This window comes from Lontra canadensis, unplaced genomic scaffold (genome assembly GCF_010015895.1).
Source record: "Lontra canadensis isolate GAN:19392208 unplaced genomic scaffold, GSC_riverotter_1.0 scaffold43, whole genome shotgun sequence".
Classification (NCBI taxonomy): domain Eukaryota; kingdom Metazoa; phylum Chordata; class Mammalia; order Carnivora; family Mustelidae; genus Lontra; species Lontra canadensis.
In genome coordinates, this window is record NW_022631037.1 from 12560532 (window position 1) to 12582768 (window position 22237).

Here is a 22237-nt window from a genome sequence, read left to right on the forward strand (position 1 = left end):
GGCACCGCGCTCCATGTCGATTGGCTGCCGCCGTGGCCACGCGGAATCCTCAATTGGCCAGGCGGTCAGCATTGAAGGGCCGCCCTGCGCCCATTCGCCCGCTGGTTTCGAGGCCCGGGTTGGCTGGGCGGGCAGCAGAAAGAGGCGCGCGGATTGGTCGGGGGGAGGGAGATTGGGGTGGGGCAGGCGAGAGCCGGCCGCTGATTGGATTGGCCTGGTAAAGGCCTTGAGCGCAGACCGGCTGAGCGCTGGGAGGAGGGTGGACCAAAGGCGAGACTCAGGGCCCGCGTGATTGGCTGGGACACCAGACGTTGATAGGATAGGGCGCCCGGGAGAACTGGGGAGAGGAGTTCGGGGTCGCGGCCGCGGAAAGGCGGGAGGCGCCCTGCCGCTTCAGGAACCTAGCGCGGGGCACGATGGGACGCCCCCGGGAAGGGGCGGAGCCGTGTTCGGGCTGCGGTTGGGAAAGCGCCGTCACTTCAAGGGGCGTGTTGAGGAGGGTTTCGCGGGCCCTAGCGGGGGAGGGGGGACCGTTAAAGCCTTGCACCGCGCCCACAGGAAGCTGCTCTCATGGCCAGGCCTACTTCGTACCAGGCTCTCAGCTGGGAAGGACCTTGAAGACCATGCGGTGCAACTTCCAGTTTGCAGGTGTGGAAACTGAAGCCCAGAGAGGGTATGCGACTTGTCCAAGATTACACAGTCGGTTAGTGGCCTGCTCAGGACTGGCCTTAAGCTCCCCTGACTGCCCTTGGTCTTACACGCAGCTTCCCTCCCCCTCGAGGAGGTGAATGCTAATGCAGTTTTGAGGCCTAACTAAGGTGGGATGGGCATCCTGGATGCCCCCATCCTTAGCTACCAGCTGTTTGAAGGAATAGAAATGTTTTCAGCCTGCGAAGGTGCCTCTATAAAGGCACACTCTTGAATCGGAGAGAATGTGTTTGCAGGCATAAAGGATTGTTAGCTCTTAGCCTTTTTTAGTTCAAATCCTGCAAGAAATTAATGAAAGCCTTTCTGTAGCAAAATGCAGATAAAGAAAGTGTGCATACATTGACCTTTGAGATTGATACATGGGTTTCTGACGAAGAATTTCCTGAATTACTATGTTTTCACCATATTGAGTTAGAGTTAATGGGATGTAACTAGTTGAGAGAGCTCTTTACCGTATCTCTTGAGTTTGCAAAGTAATTACTCTAGCCCTACTGGGAAGACCTAGAAAGACTCTGTCCTTGCTCAGAGGTTCCACCCAAGAATTAGGAAAGGTTGGCTAGCTACCCTCAATCCTTTCTTTGTTAGGAAGTCTTTGCAGTTCTGCATCTTAAAGTGTGGGGACCATTCTCACCCATCCTGTGACTGCTTGGTGTCCTATGGCTTAGCAGCCCGCCTGACCCCAACCTTTTGCCTCACCTATGAGCTCAGGGAGAGCAGCCTTATGTGTGTAAGTTATCTGGAATCGGTGAAGATTAAGTAAGACGACATCCATGGAAATCTTTTGAGTTGCCCTTATGTGGACTCCCCATGCTACAAATGATCCACAATGCTGCCTCACTCCAACCCAGCTTCCTCCCGCCCCCCAGCGGTTTGCTCCACATGATAGTACCAGGGAGGGCAAATGGATTTTTTAAGGACCTGGAATAAAATGCTGGGAAGAGAATATGTTGTGCAGCAACGTTCCAGTCAAACATAAGATCCTTGCCAAAACCCAAGTGAAATGATTTTTTTTTAATTTCAGTTGAGCTAAGGTTAATGATGGTGCTATCTAGTCCCTTTCAGAAGCACTCAACACTAGCCTGCATTCAGTGATGACACACAGACTCCGAAACAGACTGCCTGCTTTCATATCCCAGTCGTGCCACTTCTTAGCTTGTATGACTTCCTTTGCTTACATGGAAAATGGGGCTAGAAATTGTACCTACTTCATCTAAGGCTTTTGGGAAATCTTAAAATGAGTTAATACATGGGAAGTGCTAGGAACACTGCCTGACATGTTATATATGCCATATATATATTGGCTGTTATCTATTAAGCATGTATTTTGTACTAAGTGAGTGGTTCTTGGTCTTTGGCCTATTAGGAAAGAAAGATTTTAATTGATTAATCTCACAAGTAAATGTAAAAGTGACAGATGCCAAAGCCTGACCCAGTCGGGGGCTCAGGGAAAATTTACCTGAGAAAAGGAAGAGTTATTCAGGTGGAGAAGGGAGGAACAGCATGTGTAAAGGTCCTGTGATGGGAGGGAGCATGGGGATTATAAGGAACAGCAAGAGGGCTAGTAGCCCCAAAGCCCAGAGAAGAAGGGATTGAGGTAAAGTTGGAATGTTGAGTAGGAGAAAGAGCATATGAGACTTTGTGTACCATGCATGTGATTTTGTCTATATTCTAAGAGCAAAGGCAGCGACTCAAAGGTCTTAAGATTGGTGGTGATAATGTGGAGATTAGACTGGAAACAGGGCAAAGGAGATGCAGGGAAACCAGTTAGGAGGCCGTTGCAATATTCTACGTAAGAGAGGATACATGGAGAGAGGAGAGAGGTAGAAGTAATAGTGGAAATAAGAATAGGTATCAAAATTAATTGAACCTGGTAATTAATGGGAACAAAAAGGAGGTGGCACTCATGCCTACTAGATTTCTGGCCTGCACTATGCAATGGAGGGTGATGTGATGCCCTTGCAGTGTTTCCCAGGTAGGAGGAATTGGAGGCCACATGGTTTGGTAGAATGCACAGGCACATGGGCTTCAAGTTGTATTTCTTGAGCTGTGGATGATGTCCATGTGTTTGAAGATGTTATTCTCTCTAACTTTTTGAATGTCAAGAATACTCAAGTCCAGTGGATAAATTCTGAAATTAAAGAGAAAAACTGGGTTTCGTTCTTACTCTGCCCCTTCCTGCTGTATGATCTGGAACAAGTTACTTAACCTTTTGGATCTGTAAAATGGGAGAATCTCTGTCCCAGCACTGGGTGATCTGAGCACAAATGGGAGCCTGTCTGTGGGGCGCTCACTGCAAGCGTCCCGCGCTGGGAGACGCTCACCGGCGTCTTTGAAGCAAGTGTGTTTATGAAGGGACGGCACCTGCTGGCGTCTCCCCACCCAGTCACCCATCCCACAGGGCACATGAGTGAGAAGATCCACTGCCAAGGGAGAAGCAGTCAGCGTGTGACCTGATGCCCTTTCCTCCTGAGCAAAGCCAACGGACCCAAGATGGGTAAGACCTTGGCTTCCTTGGGGCTGAGGAGGAAGGGAGGTGAATTATCATGTCTGGAGATCCGAGTGCCCCCCTGCTTAGTAATGGGACAAACTTCGTTGCCTTTTTCCTGACTCTCCACACCACACTCCTTCCAAGTAATTCAGAAAAGGGATCATTTGAGGGGCTCCTGCATGGCTCAGTTAAGTGTCCAACTTGATTTCAGCTCAGGTCGTGATCTCGGGGTGCTGAGATTGGGCCCCATGTTGGGCTCTGCGCTCAGCAGGGAGTTGGCTTGAGGATTCTCCCTCTCCCTTTGCACCACCCCTCCCTCCCGCTTGTGCACATGTGCACACACTCTCACTAAAATAAAAACAAAATCTTGGGGGGAAAAAGGAAGAGATCATTTGCAGAAAAGCAGCTGAGACTTCCTACTCTTTCCTCCTCAGTCCTTGGGGCAGAAATGCTGTCATCATAAAATAATCCTCCTTGCCCCCCTGCAGTCCTTCCCTGTGCTCACTGGGCTCTAGCCACCTCGATTTGAGTCTCAGGACCTTGGTATTGGCTGTCCCTTCCGCCCGGGTCACTCTTCGCCATTTGTTCCTTCCCATTCCTCTCTTAGTTCTGATGTCACTTCTTCAGAGAACCATTCTCTGATCAGCCCACCTAAGGCAGGTTCCACAGGTGCTGGTTGTGCCCTATTTGCTGATGATCAGAACTCCTCAGTACCGGCAGTGATCTGTCGGTGCTGTCTGTCCCCACCCCCACTAGAATGGTGGTCCACAGGAGCAAGACCTTGTTCATCTTATTTGTTCCTTAAAATTGTGCCTCACACCATAGCAGGTGCTCGGATATTTGTAAAATGAATGAAGCAGTAACTAAGCACGTAACGTGTCCTTGTGGCCTATGAGGAGTGACTGTCTAGTTGTGTTAAAGGTGCTTTGTAATTTACCTCACTCTCTCTTCCAGTGTTGTCCATATTGGTACCCACGGGTACCTTTGGTCCAGTCAAGCCGGCCCTGTGGCTCTATCTCCCAGAAGTAGTTCATCACTGTGCTAGGCCTGTCCCCCAACTGGAATCCCCTCTTTGTCCCTCTCTGTCTTCAATATGGTTCTCTTGTTAATTTGTTCACTTGACTACCTTCGTTTTGGGACTCTCCTCTTCCCGGGCATCTCAGGTATAACACGGGACTATGATAATGGCCGTCAGAAGGGTTTGAACCAAATGCTGTCATGGAGCTAAATTCTCAGAGGAGGAAGAGACAGGTGGTTCCTGGGTTAGCTATGAGAACACTTAGTAGGCAAGGGAGGCTTTGAGCTGAACCTTGGAGGAGTGGAAAAGATTAAAAATTGCCAGGAAGCCTTCTCCAGCCAAGGTTGACTCTGTTTACTAATTATGTTATCTTGGGAAGGTTTATTTGAGGCCTCTGTGTCTCAGTCTCCTCATATGCAAGGTGGTGATAAGAGTCTTAACCTGGGTTGGCTTATGGGTACGAGACCTGTACAGTCACCCCTGTGCTTAGGAGGGCTGGCTCCTTCCTTGGTTTAATGCTCTGTTGTCACCGTATGAAGTTCTTAATAATTTTTGAACAAGGGGCCCTGGAAATTGTGTTCTGACTGTGCTTCAAATGGTTACTGAGAAGTCCTAGGAAGTTAATACATGAACATCTTTTAGAACAGTGAGGGCCTGGCATTTAATGGGAGTTTGGTAGGTGCCAGCTGTCATTACTGGTATTGGTGTTCTTCGAACTCTTGTCATGGCACAGCTCACAGTGCCCCTCAGGCTAGCCTTTGAACAACCCACAACATTTTAAAAAAAAATTTTTTTTTTTAAGATTTTATTTATTTATTTGACAGACAGAGTTTACAAGTAGGCAGAGAGGCAGGCAGAGAGAGAGGAGGAAGCAGGCTCCCTGCTGAGCAGAGCCCGATGTGGGGCTCGATCCCAGGACTCTGAGATCATGACCTGAGCTGAAGGCAGAGGCTTTAACCCACTGAGCCACCCAGACGCCCCATCAAATAAATAAAAATGTTTTTAAATAATGTTGTGGGTGAACAACCCACAACATTTTTTTTTAAAGATTTTATTTATTCATTTATTTGACAGAGAGAGAGCACAAGCAAGCAGAGAGAGAGAGGAGGAAGCAGGCTCTCTGCTGAGCAGAGAACCCGATGGGGGGCTCGATCCCAGGACCCTGAGATCATGACCCGAGCCGAAGGCAGAAGCTTTAACCCACTGAGCCACCCAGGCGCCCCCCCACAACATTTTTTAAAAACATTTTTATTTATTTGATGGGGTGCCTGGGTGGCTCAGTCAGTTAAGCGTCTGCCTTCAGCTCAGGTCATGACCTCAGGGTCCTGGGGTGGAGCCCCATATCTGGCTTCCTGCTCAGCGGGGAGTCTGCTTCTCCCTCTGCTCTTCCCCCATGCCTCATGCTCTCTTGCTCACTCAAATAAATAAAATCTTAAAAAAAAAAAAAAAAGATATTTTTCGGGCTTCTGGGTGGCTCAGTAGGTTAAGCCTCTGCCTTCAGCTCAGGTCATGATCTCAGGGTCCTGGGATCGACCCCCGCGTCAGGCTCTCTGCTCAGCAGGGAGCGTGCTTTCCCCTCTCTGCCTGCCTCTCTGCCTGCTTTTGATCTCTCTCTTTGTCAAATAAATAAATAAAATCTTCTAAAAAACATAGTATCAAAAATAAAGATTTTTATTTATTTGCGAGAGATCACAGAAGGAGAGGGAGAAGCATATATGTATATATATGTATGTATATATATATACGTGTGTATACATACATACATACATTGAAAAATTTAATCCATATATATGGATTTTCAATGTATGTATGTATGAAAAATTGAATATGTATATGGATTAAATTTTTCAGTGCCTGTAAAAGCTGAGCACATAGTGGATACTTAATTATGGATTACTTCCTGTGGAGCAGAAGATGGTATCCTAGGAAGGGGCAGTCACAGAGGGCTTCCTGGAGAAGATAATTCACCCCTACAAGTACTATGTTTGGATAGGAGGAAGGCTTCTGACGACACAGTCTAGCAACAGTCAGCATACTAGGTGGCCCTATTAGAAGAATGCTGAATCACAAAGTAATTGATGGGAGTTAGTGGCTGATTAGATACAGAGGAGAGGAAGGCTAGAAGGTGAGGCCTCAGCCTCCAGCTTGAATGAGAGTGGGTCATTTTAAAAACTAGGTCAGGTATGGAAGCTGAGTTGGTGCAGTGAGGTTGGGTAGATGTTGCAGGGAGGGGTCACCAATCCAGTTTTATTTATTTATTTTTTAAAGATTTTATTTATTTGACAGACAGAGATCACAAGTAGGCAGAGAGAAAGGGAAGCAGGCTCCCTACCCAGCAGAGAGCCCAACATGGGGCTTGATCCCAGGACCCTGGGATCACAACCTGAGCCAAAGGCAGAGGCTTTAACCTACTGAGCCACCCGGGCGCCCCACCAATCCAGTTTTAAAAATGATAATTTTTTAAGGTCACAAGACATCCAAGGGACTAGACACTCTTATTAACATGTAATGTATTATTTGTTTCAGGGGTACAGGTCTGTGATTCCTTAGTCTTACACAATTCACAGTGCTCACCATAGCACATATCCTCTCCAATGTCCACCACCCAGCCACCCCATCCCTCCCACCCCCTCTCCCCTTCAGCAACCCTCAGTTTGTTTCCTGAGATTAAGAGTCTCTTATGGTTTGTCTCTCTCTGTCTGGTTTTGTCTTGTTTCATTTTCCTTCCCTTCCCCTGTGATCTTCTGTCTTGTTAGTCAAATTCCTCATCAGGGAGTTCATATGATAATTGTCTTTCTCTGATTGACTTACTTCGCTCAGCATAATAGCCTCTAGTTCCATCCACATCGTTGAAAATGGCAAGATTTCATTTCTTTTGATGGCTGCATAGTATTCCTTTGTGTGTGTACACACACACACACACACATACATATATATATATCACATCTTCTTTATCCATTCATCTGTTGGTAGACATCTAGGCTCTTTCCATAGTTTTGGCTAATTGTGGACATTGCTGCTATAAACATTCAGGTGCATATGCCCCTTTGGATCACTACATTTGTATATTTAGGGTAAATACCCAGTAGTGTGATTGCTGGGTTGTAGGGTAGCTCTATTTTCAACTTTTTGAGGAACCTCTGTACTGTTTTCCAGAGTGGCTGCACCGGCTTGCATTCCCACCAAGAGTGTAGGGGGGTTCCCCTTTCTCTGCATCCTCGCCAACACCTGTCATTTCCTGACTTGTTAATTTTAGCCATTCTGACTGGTGTGAGGTGGTATCTCACTGTGGCTTTCATTGTATTTCCCTGATGCCAAGTGATGTTGAGCACTTTTTCATGTGTCTTTTGGCCATTTGGATGTCTTCTTTGCAGAAATGTCTGTTCATGTCTTCTGCCCATTTCTTGATTGGATTATTCTTTTGGTGTTGAGCTTGATAAGTTCTTTATAGATGTTGGATACTAGTCCTTTATCTGATATGCCATTTTCAAATATCTTCTCCCATTCTGTCGGTTGTCTTTTGGTTTTGTTGACTGTTTCCTTTGCTGTGCGAAAGCTTTTGATCTTGATGAAGTCCCAATAGTTCATTTTTGCCCTTGCTTCCCTTGCCTTTGGCGATGTTTCTAGGAAGAAAGTTGCTGTGGCTGAGGTAGAAGAGGTTGCTGCCTATGTTCTCCTCAAGGATTTTGACGGATTCCTGTCTCACATTGAGGTCTTTCATCCATTTTAAGTCTATTTTTGTGGTGGTGTAAGGAAATGGTCCAGTTTCATTCTTCTGCATGTGGCTATCCAATTTTCCTAACACCATTTGGGAGACTAGACACTTTTGATTGGGACTTTGGGGAAAGGTTGGTGCTTCCAGAGTAAGAAGTTGGAAATCAACAACAACAACAACAAAGAAGTAGAGGTCAACAGATCATTGAGATCCTAAACAATCATTGAGATCCTAAGAGTAAAATTATGTCTTGAAGGACGTTGTATAAAGACAAAAGCAAAAGATTTGGGGAATGGAAGTGGGTTTCCAAACTAGCAGGCAATAAAATAAGAGGGAGAAGAGAAGGAAGACCAGAGGTAGGAAAAGAAATGGGTTAATGGACTGTTTATAGCTATAACGGTCTGAATAACGTTCCCCCAAGGATGTCCACATACTAATCTGAGAATGTGTTACTTGATGTGCCAAAAGGGACCCTGCAGAGGTGATTAAATTAAAAATTTTTGAGAGGGGGGAGATCTTCCTGGATCATCTGGGTGGACCTAATGTCATCACAACGGTCTTTAGAAGAGGGAGGCAGGAGGATGAATCAGGGAAGGTGAAGCGAAGACAGTAGAGGCCAGTGTGATGAGCCAAGAGCCAAAGAATGTGGGCAGCCCCAAGAAGCTGCAAGAGGCAAGGAGCAGCTTCTCTCCTACAGCATCTAGAAGAAACATATGCTTCTTCTAGAACCATAAGAGGATAATTTGTGTTGCTTTAAGGCCCTGCTTAGAATAATTTGTTAGAGCAGCAACAGGAAACAAATGCAAGAATAACAAACAAGCTAAATCATCACCAATAATAGATGGATTCCACAAGTCATGATCTGTTGGTATGGCGACTGTTATAATGGTAGTTAGCCATTAACAAACCAGAAGATCATCTAATCATGTAGAAAATGTTCCCAATAGATTGCCAAGTATAGACAGCAAGTTATATCACCGGTATTTATATTAAAAATTCATCAAGCTGTACCCTAAAGATTCATGCATTTTAGGCACTTGACTATAGGTATGATATACGTCAATAAAAAAGTTTTGCACATTGAGTATAGATGTCCTGTTTTGTTCAAAGAAGAGAAGGCTATGTTCTCTCTGTATATTGCCTGAATAGGAAAGACTGCGAATGTATAGACCCAATGTTAATAACAGACGTCTCTGGATGGTAGTACTCGAGATGACTTTTATATTCTTTTCAGATTCTTCTCGGTTTATTCCAGTTTTTCTTCAGTGAACAGATGTAATGTTTTTTAATGAGAAAAAAAAATCTTTAAAATTTGTTTTTAGGGGTGCCTGGGTGGCTCAGTTGGTTGAGCAACTGCTTTCAGCTCAGGTCATGATCCTGGAGTCCCAGGATTGAGTCCCACATTGGCCTCCCTGCTCAGTGGGGAGTCTGCTTCTCCCTCTAACCCTCTCCCCTCTCATGCTTTCTCTCTCTCTCTCAAGTAAATAAATAAAATCTTTAAATAAAATTCATTTTTTAAAATCAAGGAAAAGGGATAGGGAGAAAGTGTTTTTGTTTTGTTTTGATTAAGGGAGAGCATGCATGCACGTAAGCAGGGTGGGGAAGGGGGTTAGGGCAGAGGGAGAGAGAGAGAATCCTAAGCAGGCTCCATGCCCAGCACAGAGACCAGTATGGAACCCAGCGCCGCTCCATCTCCCAACCCTGAGATCATGACCAGAGCTGAGGCCCGTTTCCGTAGCGTAGGGGTTATCACGTTCATCTCACATGACCAGAGCTGAAATCAAGAGTTCTGGCTTAACTGACCGAGCCACCCAGATGCCCCAGGGGTAGGGAGAAAGTTGGAAGAAGTAAGTGTAAGCCAACGGGCAAGGCCCCTGCAGCATCTGCCCCAATCAAGCTGCTATAAACAGTTTCTGAAAATAGGTGATACTTTTTTAAAAGATGTATTTATTATTTTTTAGAGAGAGAGCAACTGGGGGGAGGGCAGAGGGAGAGAGACTATCTCAAGCAGACTCTGCACTGAGCAGCGAGCCCAGCTTGGGTCTCAATCCCAGGACCCTGAGATCATAACCTGAGCTGAAATCAAGAGTCAGATGCTTAACCAACCGAGCCACCCAGGTGTGCCCCTCACCCTCCCCCAGGCAGAAACGGACTCAGTACTGGGGACAAGGAAGGAAGAAGGAGAAAGGCGTGAATGTGGAGATAAAAGCTTCATGAACCTTGAGTCAGGAGGGCCCCTGAGGGAAGTGTGGCAAGTGGAGCACATTATTTAATCAGCCTTCTCCCTGCCCCCTCCCCTGTTTGTGGGCACACCAGACACCCTCAGCCACTTTCTCCTTCCATTTCTTCAGTCTTCCTTTGTTCCCTTGCTTTGTTCTTTTTGATTACCAAAGTAATACATGGTCCTCAATGGGGATTTTTTGAAATGCATCGAGAGGTAAGAAGCAAAAATCACCTATAATCCCAGATTATACCCACCATGAAAACACTGCCATATTTTTCCGTCTCAGTTGAGAACCAAAACATTACTATGTAACATTTTTTGTCACCGCCTAAAAATGGACTTCAAAGATTTTTAAATTGGTTCAACTCTTTTTTCGGGTTGCATTAAAAAATAGTATGAAATAAATGTATTTGAAGGGGTGCCTGGGTGGCTCAGTGGGTTAAGCCTCTGCCTTCAGCCCAGGTCATGATCCCGGAGTCCTGGGATCGAGGCCTGCATCGGGTTCTCTGCTCAGCAGGGAGCCTGCTTCCTACTCTCTCTCTGCCTGTTTCTCTGCGTACTTGTGATCTCTGTCAAATAAATAAATAAAATCTTTAAAAAATAAAATAAATGTATTTGAACTGGCTCTGAATGGGTTTTGACACAGAGAGTGTAATGCGAAATTCAATGAGGCCTTCTAACTCTGACTTAAGCCGTTAAAAGGCCAAAAGAATAAGTGAAAAATTGAAGATCACCGAAGTATGCCCACCAACCCCAGAGCTCACCGAGGCTTCTCTTCCTGGCCAGGTGTTACGGGGAATCCCATATTCTGGGCCTAGACTCTTCTCATCTTTCTGTTCTTCTTTTCTTTATTTGAGTACATCCTCAATCTGGATGATCTGCTTTGTTGCTGGGGGGAAAACCCAGCTCTTCTCTTCTGTGTGTCTTTATTCTCACACGACTGCCACACACAGACTTTTTTTTATTTTATTTTTATTTATTTGACAGACAGAGATCACAAGTAGGCAGAGAGGCAGGTCGAGAGAGAGAGAGAGGAGGAAGCAGGCTCCCTGCCAAGCAGAGAGCCCGATGTGGAGCTTGATCCCAGGACCCCGAGATCATGACCTGAGCTGAAGGCAGAGGCTCAACCCACTGAGCCACCCAGGTGCCCCCACACACAGACTTCTGACTCCAGCTATGGGTCATACCCCCATCACATGGGTCTTACCCCCCGCCCCCACCCCCAGCAATACTCTGACACCAGCTGGCTTCTACAATTTGACTCAATTCTGACCCTGTCTACTTGCAGACAGCGGCAGATCGCACAGGATAAGGGTTCAGTCCCACGAGACTGTCCCCACTCCACTTCAGAAGCCAGCTGCAAGTGGTGGGTCTCCAAGACCTACAAATCAGAGGTCCCCCGAACCCCCTCCTAGGGTTCAATCGCTTTGCCAGAGCAGCTCACAGAATTCAGGGAAAGGCATACATTAGCCAGTATCAAAGGATATGGCAAAGGATACAGACGGACAGCCCAGTGAAGAAGTACACAGGGAGGGTCCCGAGTGCAGGAGCTTCTGTCCCCGTGGTTCATGGATTGTTTACCCACCTGGAAGCTCCCCAAGCCCCCTACTCTTGGGACTTCTGTAGAGGGATCCTCATGTAGGCATGATCAATCATTAGCTCCCTTTCCAGCCCCTCCCCCTCTGAAGCGGGGCGGCGGTGGGGGGGGGGTGGCAGGGCTGAAAACTCTAAGCTTCTTATGATGGCTTGGTCTTTCTGACATGGTTTCAATCCATGAGCCCAGAAGTACCTCATTAGAACAAAAGATGCTCCGAGTGCTCCTATCACTTAGGAATTCGCAATGGTTTTAGGAGCTCTGGGCCAAGATCTAGGGGCAGAGACCAATATATATATTTTTTCTATCATCCCACATTTGTATGCATGTTTTGTTTGCACACATCTATCTTTTTCCCCTGTTATAGCATAACCCAAGGTTTCTCACACTTGGCCCTGTTGTTACATTGGGGCAAACACTTATTTGCTGGGTAGGGGAGAGCTGTTCTGTGCGTTGCAGGATTTCTTAGTAGCATCCCTGGCTTCCACCCACGAGATGCTAGGACCACTCCCTTCTTGAGTCATGGCAATCACAGGTATCTCCAGACCTTGCTTGATGTCCTCTGATGGCAAAAATTGCCCCCTCCAACCCCGTTGTTCGGAAACACTGCTGTAGCTCCCTGAGGTCACAGTCCATGTCTTATAAATTCCTGTACTCCCTAAAATGCACAGCACATAGCATTTTTATTGTCCAGACAGGATCATTGCCTCATGAAAATAACAGCTAATATTTATAAAGCCCTTTCTATTTTCCTTGTTCTAAGCTCTTCACCTATATTAACTCATTTAATCCTCATGACAACCCTAGGAGATAAGTACCATTATTACACCCTTTCTACAGTCAAGAAACTAAGGCTCCAAGCGCTGTCCGGCGGGGCTCAGTCAGTTAAGTGCTGGATTCTTGATTTCCGCTCAGGTCGTGGTCTCAGGGTCCTGAGATTGAGCCCCGCATCAGGCTCCACACTGAGCATGGAGCCTGCTTAGGATTCTCTTTCCTTCTGCCCCTCCCCCTCCCCCACTCGTGTGCGCATGCGTGCGTTCTCTCTCTCTCTTTCTCTCTCTCTCTCTCTCTCTTCCAAATAAATAAATAAAATCTTTAAAAAAAGAAAGAAACTAAGTCTCCAAGAGGTCACCCAAGGAAATGACACCCGGAATTTGAATCCTAACCCAGGCAGTCCGGTGGGGATTCTGGGTTCTCAACCATTTTTCTCTCTACTGCTTTTAAATGCACACACACAAAAATCAACTAATTAAAAAAAAAAAAAAAAAAAAAAAAAAAAAAGGCCGGACATTATCCATCTGCCTACAGAATTTGCATAGGCAAACACATGATAAAAATAACATTTCCTGTTCTGCCTTTTTACAAAACATGATACAGCAAAGCATTTTGCCATGTTGCTAAGATCTTCTAAGTTGTTTGAGTGGCGGCATCCTAACCAGTCTCTTTTTGTGGGCATTTTGGTTGTTATTAATATTTTATTTGAAAAGTTATAATCAATTTCTTGAAGCGTAATTTACATGCAATAAACTGCACCCATTCTCAGGGTACACTCTGATATGTTTCAGCAAGTGTGTACACCCATGCTCCCACCAATACATTTTTTTTAAGGTTAAAAAAAAGATTTTATTTATTTATTTGAGAGAGAGACAGAGATAGCAAGAAGAGCACAAGTGGGGAGAAGATGGAGAAGAAGGCTCCCCACTTAGCGGGGAGCCTGACACGGGGCTCAATCCCAGGACCCTGAGATCATGACCTGAGCTGAAGGCAGATGCCCAACTGACTGAGCCACCCAGGTGCCCAAAATACAGAACATTTTCATCGTCTTTGTTCCTTACTGTATGGTGTGTCAAAGCTGGCTAATACCCGAGTATCCGCTTGGGAGAGCCAAATTACGTACATCTCTTCTCAAAACCACAGGTTTAGTGACATGGCATAAGTAGCTCAAAATTGGCAATGGTGGAAGTGTTTCCACTGAAGATACCAGTAAAGTGCCATTAATCAGGGTTTGCTTTTTTCCTTTTTGAGAACCAGTTTGCCAGTGCCACTCCTTCTGCCCTTGGCAGTCAACCTTTCATCCTGCAACCACAGTCTTTCTGACATTTTATTGTGTAGTGTTTTTGTTTTTTGTGTTTTTTTTCAGAGCTCTATATAAATAAAATGCATCACGGACTCTCCTGTCGCTAGCTTCATCAGTGCTGCTGTGTGTTACCAATAGCTCGTTCCTTTCCATTGTATTCTATTGTACGGATACACGTCTCAGCCAGAGGCTGTATTGTGGTTAACACAGGAACAGGTGAGATAGGGTCAACAGGTTTAGGGTTGGCTAGTTTAACAATTTCAGTGGACCCTGGGGTGTAGGGACTGTCTCTGATTGTCTGCTAACTGGCCTTGGAGTGATGAGGGCAGAGGAATAGCAACCCTTGAGGGAAGTAGTGAAGTAGGTAGTCGAGGGAAGGGCTTTGGTTTGGTGGGTCTGTGGATAAAAGGGGGCACTGAAGGGAGAAAAGTTTACGATCTTGAAGAATTGGCTAGCCTGGAAGGGGCAGTCTTTTCAGAATCAGCAAGGTCCCAAGATGCCAAAGCATCAGGAAATACATAAAGTAAAAAAAAAAAAAGAAAAAGATTAATACACCTTCTTGAAAGGTTAATCTAGAAAAACTCTGAACTGTGGATGACAAAGTATTGTATCGTACTGAAACATAAGGAATTAGGTAAAGACAACATAATACCAAACGGTTGAGACCTCCTGGTCCCCTCGTCCCCTTGGCCCTAAGATTCTCCCAACTGAGCTAATACCTCACAACAAGTAGATTGGAGGATTTTTGTTTGGGAAAACTGACAAGCCTGGGAGAAAACACCCACGGATACTGTATTTGTTTCCTAGGGCTTCTGTAGAAAATTACCAAGAACTTGGTGGCTCAAAACGAAAGAAACTTATCCTTTCCCAGTTCTGGAGGCCAGAAGTTTGAAAGCAAGGTAGCAAGCAGAGCCGTGTTCCCTCTGGAGGCTTGAGGGCCTGTTCCTGTCCTTGTCTCTTCCAGCCTCTGGCTCCAGATGTTCCTTAGTGTGTAAATGCATCCATCATCATGTGCCTTTCTCCTCTCAGGGTCTCTCATAGATGTTTCTTATGGGACTTAGGGCCCACCCTGATAATCCAGGATAGTCTTATCTCAAAATCCTTAACTTATATTTGCAAAAATTGTTTTTCCAAACAAGGTCATATTCTCAGGTTGTAGGGATTAGGATGTAGATGTGTCTTTTGGGGGCCACCATGCAACCCGATACAGATGCTAGGAGCTTAGAGTCCCCTGTGAAAATCAGCTCACTATGGGAATGCTCACCAACCGAGAAGCCCTGTTTCATGAACACCAAACTTTCAGACAATTTTAGTAGCTCAGTCTCAATCATGAATGGACTGGCATGAACCATTAGGTAATTGTAGAAACTCTGACATGAAAGACAAAAACCAAACAAAGAAATAAGATAAGGGAAATGGGAGAATACAGTAATGGCACAGAAAACAGAACAAAACAAAATCTAAACTTAAAAAAGGGCACCTGGGTGGCTCAGTAGGTTAAGTGTCTGCCTTCGGCTCAGGTCATCATCTCTGGGTCCTAGGATCAAGTCGCAGCAGGGAGTCTTCTCCTTCATCCCTCCCAATGCAGGACCCTGAGATCATGACCTGAGCTGAAGGCAGAGGCTCAACCCACTGAGCTACCCAGGTGCCCCAAATAAATAAAATCTTAAAAAAAAAAAAAGATAAATATTCTCAGATAAGGAGATGTTGCATCCATGAAACAAGAACAGAAGGTTATCTAAAAAGAACATAAGGGAATAAAACAGATCTAAAAATATGAAAACCAGTAACTTCAATCAAAGTGTTGGAAGATAAAATTTAGGAAATAACCTAAAAAAAAAAAAAAGTCAGAAAACAGGCATCAGCGGTGGCCGGGTGGCTCAGTCGGTTAAGCATCCCACTCTTGATCTCAGCTCAGGTCTTGATCTCAGGGTCATGGGTTCAAGCCGCATGTTGGGCTCCACGCTGGGCACATAGCCTACTTAAGGAAAGAAAGTAAAAAGAAAAATGGGCATGAAAGAATTTTTTAAAAGCTAGAGGTAGCCCAGGAGGACTAATATGCAACTCAGAACAGTTATGGAGAACAATGGAGGGAAAGCATGGAAGAAATAATTCAAGAAATTATTGCAGAACTGAATGGCCTAGATCTCCAGAATGAGGGGCCCACTGAGTGCCCAACATAATGGAGGAAAAGAAATCATGACAATTCAGATCAGTGAGTAAACACAGAAAGGTTATCCAAACCTCCCAGAGATAAAAACCACGTCATGTTCGAAGGAACAGCCATCAGAATGGGGCCATCCTTCTCCTCAGCCATGCTGGATGCCAGTGGAGGAAAACTTGCTTATTATTTGCGACCTGTAGTTTTACAAATCAGTCACATTCTGAATTCAGGAAAGTATGCACACTTTCAGACATGTGAAATCTTAAAAACTTTACTTCCTACCCATGGACTCTTTCTCAGGAAACCTCTTGGAGGATGTGGTACACCAAAATGAGAGAAAAAAAAAACCCCAAGAAACAGGAAGACATGTGATCCTGGAAACAGACAATTCAACATAGGTGAGACATGAAGAGAATCCCCAAGATGATGCTGGAGGGACATTCCAGGGTGACAGATGGATTGGCAGCAGGCCTAGCGAGTAATCAGTTAAGACTGGGACAGGAAGACAGAAGGGCCCGGAAAGGATGTCTCCAAGAAATAAGATGAAATAATAGAAGAAAAATTTATACCTTTAGTGATGGTGGAGGATGAATTCGTTACAAGGACATGGAACACTGAGCAAATAAAAATGAATTTGTTTTTATTAATAATTAACTCCAAGAAAGTTAAAAAAAAAAAAGTGGGGAAGGGCCTGAAAAAGAAACGAAGCTTAATCATAGTAGACTGGAGAGCTTGGCTGTGAATAGTAATTGTGACGGCATAATTATGTAAACAGAGTATATTGATCTCCACCAACCCCAGCCTGAGCGAGGGAGGGGTGGGGGCTGCCTGCCCGCCAGCAGGAACTCTCTTTGTCCCAGGTAATTAGCAAATGAGTACATTCACAAATTAAATTGTTGAATCAAAATGGCTATCAGGAAATTGGGTCTAAGGAAAAGGCTGTGGACAAAAGTATACATACACTTTTTTTTTTCTTTTTTAAAACTAAACACTTGGAAAAGATTGTCTGAAGCTTTAAATGTATATGCTACTAACCCATTTAAGAACTGTTTTTTGTTTTGTTTTATTTTTGAGTAAGCTCTATGCCCAGCATGAGGCTTGACCTCACACTTGGAAAGTCGAGCATCTCCAGCTCTATCCAATGAGCCAGCCAGACACGCCTTAAGGTAAGACCTTTTGATTTATCCAAACAACACATCCCTGTTTATACCCAACGTTCATCCCATTATAGGGAAGGTAAATCATATATATTTGCCTTCAGCATACATTAGAGTGACCCTTAACAAATTATATTGCAAATGTTTTTCTAGTTTTGTTTTTTATTTTTCCACTAGACTGTGAGGGATTTGAGGACAACCTCTTGTTCTTTCCTCCGTAAGGTCCTGGCCCCTAACACAGACTTTGGCTTTCTTGCTTTCTTTCTTTCTTTTTTTTTTTTTAAAGATTTTATTTATTTATTTGACAGAGATCACAGGTAGGCAGAGAGGCAGGCAGAGAGAGAGGAGGAAGCAGGCTCCCCGGTGAGCAGAGAGCCCGATGCGGGGCTCGATCCTAGGACCCTGGAATCATGACCCGAGCCGAAGGCAGAGGCTTTAACCCACTGAGCCATCCAGGCGCCCCAGGCTGGTGTTTTTATTACCATCTCTTCTACCCTCCCGTTTGCAAAAAAGGGTCTGAGTTCTAGTGAGTGCCTTTTGCTTGAGGTCATAGAAGTCAGCGTTGAAGCCTCTAGTAGAACCTATGTCTCCTGACACCCAGTGATGCAATTTAAGTATTAATTAATTTTAATAGATTGATCTTTATTTTTTATTGTTTTATGTAATTTTTTTTAAAAAATTGTAACTGACACACAATGTTGCAGTAGTTTCCGGTGTAACAAGTATAGTGATTCCATAAGTCTGTACGTTAGGGTCTGTGCCAACCACGAGTGCCACCATCATCTGTCCCCAACACCACGCTATTACAATACCACTGACTGTGTTCCCTGTGCTGTACCTTTCAGTCCCGGCGGTGACTTATTCTATAACAGGAAGCCTGTATCTCTCATTCCCCTTCACCCATTTGGCTCATCCCCCCAGTGATGCATTTTTCACCCCAGATTTTATTTATTTGTGGGGGGAGGGGCCGAGGGAGAAGGAGAGAGAGAATCCCAAGCAGGCTCCATCCCCAGTACAGGGCCCCGTGTGGGACTCAAGCTCACCACCCTGAGATCATGACCTGAGCTGAAATCGAGAGTCAGAGGCTTGACCAAATGAGCCTCCCAGGCGCCCCCTCTAGGGATGCATTTTTAAAAATTTAATCGTGGTTAAAAAAAATTATCATCTTATCCATTTTCAAGAATGTAGCTCAGTAGTGTTAAAAAATATTCGCACTGTCGTGCAACAGCTCTTCAGAACTTTCCTCCTTTTTTTTTCTTCAGAACTTTTTAATCTTGCAAAACTGAAATTCTGTATCTGCTGAACAACCACTCCCCATTTTCTCCTCACCCCAGCCCCTGGCAAGCACCAGCCCGCTTTCTGTCACTAGATTCCTGATGTGAATGGAATCATACAGTATATGTTTCTTTTGTGTGATTGGCCAGTGTCACTTAGCATAATGTCCTCCAGGTTCATGTATGCTGTTGCCTGTGTCACAATTTCCTTCATTTTTTAAAAAAGATTTTATTTATTTATTTGACAGACAGAGATCACAAGTAGGTAGAGAGGCAGGCAGAGAGAGAGGGACAAGCAGGCGTCCCGCTGAGCAGAGAGCCCGATGTGGGGCTTGATCCCAGGACCCTGAGATCATGACCTGAGCTGGAGGCAGAGGCTTTAACCCACTGAACTATCCAGGCGCCCCAGAATTTCCTTCATTTTTAAAGCTGAATAATATTCCATTGTTACATATATACCGCATTTTATGTTTTTTTTTTAAAGATTTTATTTATTTATTTGACAGATCACAAGCAGGCAGAGAGGCAGGCAGAGAGAGAAGGGGGAAGCAGGCTCCCTGTTGAGCAGAGAGCCCATCGAGGGGCTCGATCCCAGGACCCTGAGATCATGACCTGAGCTGAAGGCAGAGGCTTAACCCACTGAGCCACCCAGGCGCCCCCGCATTTTATGTTTATCCGTCTATCCTCAGTAGACACTGGGCTATTGGGAATAACGCTGTCAGGAATGACCGTGGGTGTGTACGTATCTCATTCAATTCTTTTGGGTATGTACCGCAAAGTGCAATTCCAGTAATGCATAATTAATTAATTAGCTAATTAATTAATCTATCCCATGCCGAGTTATTTTTATTAAAGCAAGTGTGTATATGTTGTGGAACTTATTCCCTTATTTCCCTTGCCAGCGTGTCTGACTGGTGAGGTGTCTTCCTCTCCGTGGACATGCGCTGCCCCTGGGGCCTGGTCACCATGTGCCACCACAAGTGGGGTGAATCCCCTTCCTTCCGGGTGGGGGCAGGAGGTGGGGACACAGCCACAGGGTTGGGACCACCAGGCAGCCGCTTAACCTCCCGCTGCTAGCTCTCCCTCTGCAACTTCTTCCATTGCTCGCTCTGGGCAAAGTAGTCAGGACACCTCGCCTTCTCGGAGGGCTACCAGTCCCCTAAGCATGAGGCACCTCTCTCCTCCAGCAGCCATGGGGACTCCCAGTAATGCTTTTTTTTTTAAAGATTTTATTATTTATTTGACAGACAGATCACAAGTAGGCAGAGAGGCAGGCAGAGAGAGAGAGGGGGAAACAGGCTCCCCGCCTAGCAGAGAGCCCAATGCGGGGCCTGATTCCAGGACTCTGGGATCATGACCTGAGCCGAAGGCAGAGGCTTTAACCCACTGAGCCATCCAGGCGCCCCCCAGTAATGCATTTAAAAAAAAAATTCTCCATCTAAAAATGATTTGAGAACACTACCTTACCACCTTCGTAAGTATTAAAAAAAAAGTTCTGAGTCTTAAATGAAGGAATGAAGGAATGAATGAATGAACGAATGAACGAAGGAAGAGATGAGCCAGAATGGAAAAGGGGAGCCAATAGAGTGACCTAACCTAAGTCTTTGATGGAAGGAAGCTTTTCATCCTTACCCTCCAGAAGTAGCTGCAAATAATCACCTAAGAGCCATCAGAGATGGCCTGGAGGGACCAAAGCTTGTTTTATCACCTACACGTTCCTTAAGTTATATTGTCCTTAAGTTATGTTCGGAGTAGGCTCTTTACATATGAACGGGTCACAAAGGAGGGATAATGAAGCTCATAATACTTGGTCCAAATGGGAGTGGGTACACAAGCTCAGAAATTCTGGGCCCGTCCCTCCACTTTCCTGAGGCGTGGAGGCAGACTGGGGACTGTGGTCTAAGAGGCTGGTCTTAACTCAGTCCTCAGCCTCCGACAATTTGCCAGATCTTTTGATTATTCAAGATAAGATGGAAAACTGGATTTTTATGTAAAATGTTGTGATATTTATTTATTTATTTATAAAGATTTTACTTATTTGAGAGAAAGAGAGCTGGGGCCGGGGGAGAGCAAAGGGAGAGGGAGAAGCAGACTCCCCACTAGGCAGGGAGCCCCACGCAGGGCTCATCCCAGGACCCCAAGATCGTGACCTGACTTGAAGGCAGACGCCCAATCAACTGAGCCACCCAGGCGCCCCAAATATTGTGTTTTTTAAAAACTGGCATTTACATTTTCAAAAAGATTTAAAAGGCATTATATTGGTCAAGGAGAAAATACAAGTTTGCAACCTCTGGTGTGTAGGACTGTGGAGCATTTATGGTCATCAGTTACTCTGGGGAAGAATTGTGTCTGGTTTGTTCAACCAGAGCTGGTTGTGGTAATGGGTTGTCAATCACCTGCTGAAACTCTATCCTTCCGCACTGGGGTGGTAGTTAAGATGTTGCCCTTCTGTACCTGCATAATAGTTGATTAATTTCAAGCAGAGAGGAAATGGCACCACAGGAACCAGTAAGTCCTCCATGGTGGTCTGTCAGTGCTGGTCATGCTGGAGAGGTGAACCCCGGGTTTTGCCTCTGTCCCAAGGTTCTGTTGTACCTAGTTTACAGGAATAAAACGTCCCAGATTTGGAAAGGTGTTGAAATTTTCCTAAAATGTAATCTGTGTGCTAACTGGGATCACTATTTTGCCATGAACAGCTCAGAGGAGTGTAATGTTTTTGAACGAGGGCAGTTTCTACAAAAGCTGACCTAAGCAGATGCTGGGCCCAAGTCCTGATGGGAAGAAATCAAGAAGAAAGGGTGTCCAAGTGGTTCTCCTCTGGTGGGCATGAGGAGGTGGCACACCGATCCTTCCTGGGAGTGGTGCTGGGGAGTTGGTATGGAGTTGGGGAATACACACGGCCATAAATGGTGTGATCCTGCTCCAAACAACTGAGCTCATCCCTGGGCTTCTGGAACCTCATGCTGGAAATTTCAACCAAAATAAACTTCTGACCTTTCCATCAGTTCCCTTTTTAATTTTTTAAAATATTTTATTTATTTATTTGACAGAGAGAGAAAGCACAAGCATGGGGAAGAGCAGGCAGAGGGAGAGGGAGAAGCAGGCTCCTGGCTGAGTAGGGAGCCCGATGCAGGGTTCGATCCCAGGACTCCAGGATCATGGCCTGAGCCGAAGGGAGACACTTAACCTACTGAGCCACCCAGGTGCCCCTCCATCAGTTCCCTTGAGTAAGTCAGGGTTTTATGGACTATTTCCTATCCCCACGTAGAAGGGGACTTGAACTATTACTTCTATTACTCAAGAAGGCGGCACAGCATATTATTACCACTAACGATATTATATAGTTTTCCTACAGCACTAAAGACCTTTCCCTTGTATTCTCATTTTGTTCCCTGGTGACTCCAGGAGTATTATCATTCTCATTGCACCGATGCAGAAACTCATGGTTTCCCATTAACCTTTACCTAAAGTATAGAATTTTCCTATTCCTCCTCCTCCTCCTTTTTTTTTTTTTTTTTTTTTTGAAGTAATCTGTGTGCCCATTGTGGGGCTGGAACTCATGACTCCGAGATCAAGAGCCACACCTTCTACTGACGGAGCCGGCCAGGCGCCCTGGAGTGGGATCTTTAATGTGGCCTGAGTCCCTCTCTAGTCTGGCCCTGGTCTGCCTCTCCAGGCTTCTCTTCCACCACTTTTCCAAGAGTTCTCTTTGTTCCAGCTATTCTGGATTTCCTTTGGTTCCTTAAATAGGTCAGGTTCTTTCTTTCCCTTTTTTAAAAAAGATTTTATTTATTTATTTGACAGAGAGAGAGATCACA

General features: G+C 45.2%; 1 long non-coding RNA gene across 1 annotated transcript in view; it reads left to right on the forward strand.

The window, feature by feature from the left end:
- The first annotated feature begins 73 nt into the window (after window positions 1-73).
- The window catches only part of LOC116875756, a 28164-nt gene continuing 6000 nt past the window's right edge, over window positions 74-22237 (forward strand). Inside the window, exons 1-2 of the long non-coding RNA XR_004384274.1 lie at window positions 74-673; window positions 17067-17154. This is a non-coding gene — a long non-coding RNA (uncharacterized LOC116875756). The remainder of the gene's footprint in view (window positions 674-17066; window positions 17155-22237) is intronic.